Source organism: Manihot esculenta, chromosome 13, assembly GCF_001659605.2.
Source record: "Manihot esculenta cultivar AM560-2 chromosome 13, M.esculenta_v8, whole genome shotgun sequence".
In the NCBI taxonomy this organism is placed as follows: domain Eukaryota; kingdom Viridiplantae; phylum Streptophyta; class Magnoliopsida; order Malpighiales; family Euphorbiaceae; genus Manihot; species Manihot esculenta.
Window position 1 is genome coordinate 9094112 of NC_035173.2, and position 8584 is coordinate 9102695.

General features: G+C 31.9%; 1 long non-coding RNA gene across 1 annotated transcript; it reads right to left on the minus strand.

Annotated features, from left to right (window-relative positions):
• Positions 1–635: 635 nt before the first annotated feature.
• LOC122721610 lies at positions 636–1502 on the minus strand. The gene is made up of 2 exons (XR_006348294.1): positions 1167–1502; positions 636–1057 (listed from the first exon to the last, which is right to left on the minus strand). It is a non-coding gene; the product is annotated as an uncharacterized LOC122721610 (long non-coding RNA).
• Between the last annotated feature and the right edge of the window lie 7082 nt (positions 1503–8584).

Sequence of the window (8584 nt, forward strand, 5' to 3'; positions counted from 1 at the left end):
ACACTCTATTCTCAGGGGGCTTTTTTGGCTAAGCTTACAGAACGCTTTGTAAACCCTATTTTCTGAATCTCAGATCATCAATTATAATAATGATAATTATTAGAAAAAAAAATATCATAAATGTTATTGACTTATTTTAAATTTTTATAAATTGATAATGTAACACCCCTACCCGATTATTTAATTAATCGAGTCGGAGACATTACATTTGTAACAACTCTTATCTTTCCTTTACTTTGTATCATGAACATCATGACTTCTTTTTTTTTTTTTTCCTGAAAATCCGGCAGAGTTTCCCCTAAAATATGGACTTAATTTCACCTGTGAAAAGTAATATCACACTTCTATCAATATCAACCTTAACCCCCAAACTTCTTTCAACATCAAAACAGTTTCAATTTCGATCAAACGCTTCATAACATTTCATTAATCTCAACACAGAAACTTATACTAATCATCCACATTTACACCAAAATTAAAATATTTAACTATATCTGTTTCAAACCATATTCAACTTTATCTCTAAAACCTTATGTACATGCCATATTTCCAAAATCAAGTTCATATAAAAATTTACAAAATATACCCCAATATAGATGATGATGTAACTCTGGCTGGGTTGATGCAGATCTTGATTTATCTTCTATTGTAAACATCATATTTACACTATATCTAACTTTTCTTATCACTTTAATTTCTTTTTTTTTTTTATTGTCACTATATCCACCCACATTATTTTTCTCTCAAAGAACATAGAGTCATTTCATTATATCCATAAATTAAATTTTAGTTAAATTACATATAAATTTTAGAATTTTCTATCTATTAAATCTATTATTTCTCAAACTTTTATTATACAAATATAATTAATCTATTATTCACTTGGTCTACTTCTACTAGGATAGTAAAATTTCAAATAAAACCTAATTAACAAATTCTTGAATTGATTCAAATGGGGTTGAGCACAAACCTTAGAATTTCCAAAATATTCTACAATTTTTACTTCTCTACTCTTCCTTTTCTTTCCCTTTGGAACTTCCACTTTTCCTTTCCACTTCTTTCTCATGAAAAAAAATAAACCAATAAATCACATTAATACACTATTTCTCATAAATATTCACATAAAATGATAAGAAATAACCCTACAACAAAAACCCCTAACATACCTTTCAAATTTCCAAACCCTTGGTTACTATTCACTCCCCTCTCACCCTTGAAATTTCTCTTTGATTTCCCTTCTTTTTTTCAAATTCTTCTTTGGAAAGGTGTTGGGAGAAGATGGGAAATTAATTGGAGGTGAAATTTTGAAGCAATTTTGGTATAGAAGAGAAAAGATGAAGAATGTAAATTTTTTTTGTGGTTCTCGGCAGAGGAAGGAGGAGAAAATGGAGGAAAAGAAATGAGTTTCTCTCTCTCTTCTAGCCTTTTCTTCTTTCTTCTTTTCTCTTTCTTTTTTTTTTCTTTTCTTTTTCTTTTTTTTTTTTGGTTGTGCCACTTGGCTTTAAATTAAAATTTAATTTTTCTATCTCTCTTCTTTTTTTTTTTTTAGGATGTTACAGATAAAGTTAAATAAAAATAATTTTAATGCTACACAAGAATTATTCAAAGTGAGTCATGAATTGTTATCACAAAATAGAGTCATGTGGTAAGAATTTGATAAGTTGGTATCCGGTCCCACCCGAGAAAAAGAAGATTCGGATACTATTTTACCCAATTCTTCACCAAGACTCGTCCTCCCTTAAAGAGATCGAGTCTCATTGTAAAGTTACCGTTAGTAGATACAAGCCAGCATATCCACATTACGCTTATAATTGTGGGATCACCGATCAATTAACTGGCGAAATCTCTTATCAAATAGCCGACCACATCATCGTTTAATTTTCAGGAAATACTATATTAACTTCATCTTCTTATAGATGCTTGGCCAGAAGGTATCTTTCATTTTTTAAATTCTTAAAAGGCAAAGGTAAGTTTGTGGAGGAGGAAGAATGTGCAGAAGCATTTGAAAGTTTGAAAATCTTTTTATCATCTCCCACATTGCTAAGTTCACATGTCGAATGCGAGGTTTTGTTTCTATACTTGTTTGTGATGCAGGAAACGGTTTGCTCAATACTCGTTCGTGAGAATAACAGAGAGCAAAACCCAGTCTATTATGCTCGCCAAGTCTTGAAGGGGGCAGAGTTAAACCATCCTCCTTTTGAAAAGTTGGCGTTTGCAGTCCTAATGTCAGCCACAAAGCTACGTCTATACTTTGAGTCACATATTATAAAAGTTAGGATAGATTATCCTCTATGACAGGTCTTACATAGGCTGGAGTTGTTAGGGTAGCTATCCACTTTGGCGATAATATTGTCAATCTTCGATATCAGATACATTTCAAGAAAGGCCGTGAAAGCCCAGGCAGTAGCCAATTTTATTGCAAAAATGACTATGCCATTAGAACTTTCAGAATCCTCTAAATCAACCATGGAGGAGTGGAAGGTTTGGGTGGATGGGGCTTACAGAGCTGGAGTTTATGGAATTGAGATCCTTTAGCAGAGTCAAACCGGGATAAGGTTTCAGTATGCAGCAAAACTGGCCTTCAATGCTACTAACAATGTAGCCGAGTACGAGGCTATAATAATAGCCTTAAAAATAATCAAGAAATTAGGTATACAAAAATATATTATTTTTAGTGACTTACAATCAGTTGTTAATCAATACTAGGGATAATTTAAAGTCTGAGAATCAAGCCTTGTCAAATACGAGAAAAAGGTTCGATCCTTAATAAAGAAAATCAAAGACAGGCAGAGCAACTGTGAACCAGGTGGCTAGAGGTGATAACGAGGAGGCTAATTTTCAAGCTAAAATGGCGGCGGCAGGTGAACAGCACTTGACTCAATCATTTCAGTTTGAGGAGTTGCACACTCCAGCAACTGACGAAGAAGAGTCTTTTCCTATAGAGGAAGGGGAATTATGGATGACGCCTGTATACAAGTTTTTGACATAGGATGATCTATCAGCCGATAATTCTTGGCCAAATAGATAATAAGAAAATCCTCTAAATTTGCACTAATTGATGGCTAGTTGTACAAGAGGTCCTCCATTCAACCATGGTAGCATTGTGTTACAGAAGAGGAAGGCCAGAAAATCTTAAAAGATATTCAAGAAGGTGATTGCAGGAGCCATGAAGGAGCTCGGATGATTGTCCGAAAAGCATTCAGACAAGGATATTATTGGCCAATGATAATGCAAGATGCGAAGAAGCTTATTTAGAAGTATCAAAGATGTCACATACTTTGGGCATACAGAACAACCCTGAGAACAACTACAGGAGAAACGCCATTTTTTCTTGTATACAGTACTGAGGCAGTTATCCCCGTGAAAATCCAAGTAAGCAGCTTTAGAATACAACGCCCTGAAATTTCAGAAAATTCCGAAGATATGCAATTCAATTCGGATCAAGTTGAGTTTCTACGAGAAAATGCCAAAATATTCATAATATTTAACAGTAAATTCATGCCGTGTGCTTTTAATGTGGGGTCTAGTCCTTAAATGAACAGATGTAGGGTCCTATAAGCTGGCCAAATTAGATGGACAAGTCATTTCCCACTCCTGAAATATTTTTAAATTGAGGATACTTTATCAATAACAGTAAATAAGGTATTTTTTTTCATATGTTGTGCTCTTTGGTGACAAGGAACGATGTGATTGCCTTCTTCGAAAAAATATTAAAGAGCACTCATTGAGGGCCATAGGGCGGATTTTGCCAAACCATAATCCGGGCATTGGTCCTATTAAAAAAGGCATTCATGCCAAAGCACAAGACGGGTTTCACCAGGCCACAATCCGAGCATTGGTTCTACTAAAAAAGGCATTCATGCCAGTTCACAAGGAGGGTTCCACCAAGCCACAATCTGGGCGTTAGTTCCACTAATCAAGGCATTCATGCCAGACCATAAGGTGAGTTTCGCCAGGTCAGAAGACCGGGTGTTAGTCCCACTAAAAAAGGTATTCATGCCAAGTTACAAGGCGAGTTCCATCAGGCCACAATTCAGCCGTTGGTCCCACTAATTAAGGCATTTATGCTAGACCACAAGGCGGATTCCACCAAGCCAGAAGATCGAGTGTTAGTCCCACTAAAAAAGGCATTCATGCCAAGCCAAAAGGCTGGTTCCGCCAGGCCACAATCCGAGTGTTAGTCTAGCAAAACAGAGTATCTTATGCTAGGCTACTGGACAAGCAATTGATAAGTGAACCTGTGGGTGTCAATCCCTAAAAGATGAAGGTGTCAGTCAGAGATTAAAGTTGTTAGGGCGATTCTTATGACCAAGCCTTAAAACGTGCGACCGGGTATAAGTTCTATATTGAAAATTTTCTCTAAGGCATTTTATGCTTAAGAGGCAGGAGTCTGCCAGGCCATATGCTCAAGTATTAATCTTGTTTAGCAAAAATTCTCCAAATTATTTTTTGATCATTAACCGAGTATTAGACCCTGCTAAGTGAACTTGCCTTAGCCCCCATTTTGGATAAAAAACAATGATCACCAGCTTTTTGGGTTGATTGGGCGGTAACCCCTTAGCCAATTGTTAAAAGATTATTTAAGTCGTTAGTTGTGACAATTGGACAAGGGTACGGGATGAATACAGAACATATAAATACCTAATAAAAATAATGACGAGATATGCAAAATATATATTTTCATTACAAAAGATCACATGGGGCGAGGGAGATCTTTAGCTTCCTCCTCTAAGTCTTTATTATATTAGTATTTTCTATATCTATTATATTATTAGCAGAGATCCGGTCAGTGGGATTTTTCTTAACTTTTTCCTCTCCCTCTTGCTTGACCTTGTCCTCCGAGAAAACATCATCTATCTTGGTAAAATTTTCATATAGAAGTAGTTTCTCCAACTACCTTCCCAAAATCAATCTTGCACAATCTAATCCACTCTCCAGGAACCTTGTACTAGAAGATGCAAAAAGGCCAACACCATGGCCAACACAAGGCCCTTTATAAAAGTTCAATACAGCCATGTTGATTGCAAGTCGGACAGCATGCTTTCCGATCATGAAGACCTACCTTCAACTGCTCTTCGTAGACCATGATGGTATCATCTGCCGTAATCTGGTCATCCATGGGAAGAAAGGAAATTGTTCCCATTCATTCAAGACAAAACAGAAATTACCCTAAAAACGGGAAAGTATGAAAGAAAGAGAAGAACGACAGTTGATGGTGGTGATACCTGGGAGAAAAGAAAGAATTCTTATATGGTGGCCTCACCAACAAGTCTTGAATGCGACTCGATAAACAAGACAGTCATAATCAATAGACAGGAAACATCGAAGCGACGTGGACAGGGACAAACCAATCTAAAGTAGTCACATGACCTAGACCGTAAAGACGACTGTCACCTTTGAATCTGAAGAATGGAAGACCAACTGGGGACCTCTAATGCTATTATCTATATTTCTAATCACACTGGTTGGTTGGGGTTGTGGTAGAGCAACCTTCGCTCCATTATCTATGTTTCTAGTCACATTCGTTGGTTAGGGGTGTAGTAGAGCAACCTTCTGGAAGATATTTTTGCTTTGTTCTTTATCAAATTGTGTGATGGGGTTTTTTATCACAAGTTGATCCTGAGTTCCGCATCACGCAAGAATCATTCAAAGTGAGCTATGAGTTGTCACTATAAAATAGAGTCACGTGGCAAGGATCTAATAAGCTGGAACCTAGTCTCACCCGAGAAAACGAAGACCTAGACACCATTTCACTTGATTTTTCACTAAGACTCGCTCTCCCCTAAAGAGGTCAAGTCTCGGCGTAAAGTTACCGTTAACAAGCACAAGTTAGCATATCCCTATTATGTCTGTAATCGCGGGATCACTGATCAATTAGCTGGAGAAATCTCTTATTAAATAGTCGGCCGCATAATTATTGGATTTTCAGGAATACTATATTAACCCATCTTCTTATTAGATAAAAGCTAATGATCACAGATACAAAGGAATGCAATTTTCTTACATAACTACTCTCAAGTTTTATATTCGCCATAATCTCCCGTTTACTAATTTGAGTATTGGAGTGTTTGTTATAGATGTCAACCACCTACATTCTCTTTCTTGCAGGTGTAACAAATCACAACACAACTCTCTCTCTCGGTCGCATCACACATGTTTTGACATTTGGATATTCAAAAAATTTAGTTAATAAAAAATTATTTTTCAATTAAGAAAAAATTAAGATATTTAAAAAAAAAATAACTTTCTTTTAAAAGCAAAAGTTATTTTCTACACTTTAAAATTTTTATTCAAGCCTCTATAAGTAAATTTATTAATATATTTTATTTTTTAAATTAAAATTAAACAATAAAAAATTATTTTGTTAGAAAATATTTAAAAATATTTTTTAAATACAATTTATTTATATTTATTTTCCATATATTAATAAAAATTTTCTCGTGACTCCATTTCTTTAATTAAAAAGTAAAATGTATTAATAAATTTATATAGAGTTCTTAATAAAATTTTCAAAATATAAAAAATAATTTTTTCTTTTAAAAAATATGAAAATATTTTTTTAAAATAATTTAATTTTTTTAATTAAAAAATATTTTTTATTGATTAATTTTTATAATATTTCAAATATTAGAAAATGTAAAAAATATTTTAAAAAAAATTATGTGAAACAATTGAAAAATTAATAAATAGAAAAATATTTTCATAATTTTTATCGCTTAGAACATACAGAAAATTGATAAATGAAAAAACCTTTTCATAGCTAAATGAAAAAATTAATTCATTTTAATTAAAATGACTTTAAAAAAATACTTTTTATATTTTGAAAATTTTATTAAGTTTTCGATATAAATATATTAATATATTTTTTTTTTCAATCCAAATTAATATGAAAAATATCTTCTAAAAAATACTTTTTAAATATTAAAACAAACGAAATCTAAACTTTCATTTACAGAAAATAATTTATATTTGAAAAGTATTTTTTGTAGAAGATATTTTTTAATGAAATAATTTATTTTTTATTATTTAATTTTAATTTAAAAATAAAATTTATTAATAAATTTATATATATATCAAAGTATGAAAAATAACTTTCTTATTTCTAAAAAGGAAGTTGTCTTTCTTAAAATTATTTTTTTTACTTAAAAAAATATTTTTTATTAATTAATTTTTTTTAGTGTTTCAACGTCAAAAAATATAAAAATATTTTTCATAAAATAAATGAAATCTAAACTATAAAATCTGTCAATATTTGAAATTACCAATTGATGACCGTTGGGTTTCACCACTCTGTTACGAGGCCGGGCCCATGATGACGGCTCTAATCCAAGGTTCATGAAGTCTCTTAAATGGGCTAGTCCAGACCATTCGACCTCGAAATCAGGCCTCTCATGGATCTCAGTCTCTTCACCTCCAACTCGGTCATGAGGCCTAGCTGAAGAAGGGATAACCGGCCCTCTCACGCAACATATCTGTTTACACGCGTGCCAGGGGAGAATTAAATGGCCGTTCAGCATGGAGCAGACGTCTGACGCTTTTATACGTACGTATCCGTATGACAGAGACAGGTGGCCCAATAGCAGTAAGACCGTTGGACGTCACTAACAGATAAAAGAAAAGAATAAAAGGAGATGAGCACCCTACTCTCAAACCAAACTTACTCAACCATTATAAACCCTATTTTTTCAACCCTGTTTTTTCTTGATCTCAAATCATCACCAATAAATTAACTAGTTTAACAAAAACAATTCTTATTGGAAATTCATTTAACAATATATTTAAATTCATTGGTATATAAATAGCAATGGAATTTTGGATGTTAATTAGTACCATATTAGGATAAAAATAAAACATAGAACATAAAAAAAAAAGGTTTAGAATATTACAATTCATGAGTATATTTACCAACATATTTTAAATATTTCAGTAAATCCATAGCTGAGTTTAAAAAATTATCAACAAATTGTGAAAATTTAATTTGTAAATTTTTCCAATTTAAAATTGGTTAAATTAACAAATTAGGAGTAAATTATGAGAAAAATTTAAAAAGAGAGAAAAGTAATGAGAGAAAAAGATAATGTGAAAAGAACATAAAAATGTTGAAAAGGAAAGTTGATGAAAAAGAAAAGAGAGAATAAAAAGTGAAATAAGAAGAAAAATGAGAAAAATATGATGAAGAAAAATGAAATGAGAAAAGATGAAAAACATGAACATGAGAAAAATATCAACAATAAAGTCGGTTGCTAATTTAGTAATAAATTTTGAAATTCATTACTAAAAGACAAATTTTTAAAAAAAAATCAAGATTTTTCTCTTATATCTGCAGTTTTTTTTTTCATGTGATTTATGAATAAATTTCAAAATTCTCTAGAAAATATATCTTTAATTTTTTTAGTCACATGATTTATTAATAAATTTAAGAATTTATAGGTAAATCTTTCAACATATTTTAAATTAGCTAATAAATTATACATCTAATATTTTAAGTTAAAAAATTTATAAATTCATTAATAATAAATTTTAAATTCTGGTCATAAATAAAAAAAAAATTATAAACTACTTTGCAAGGGAAAAAAAAATATAC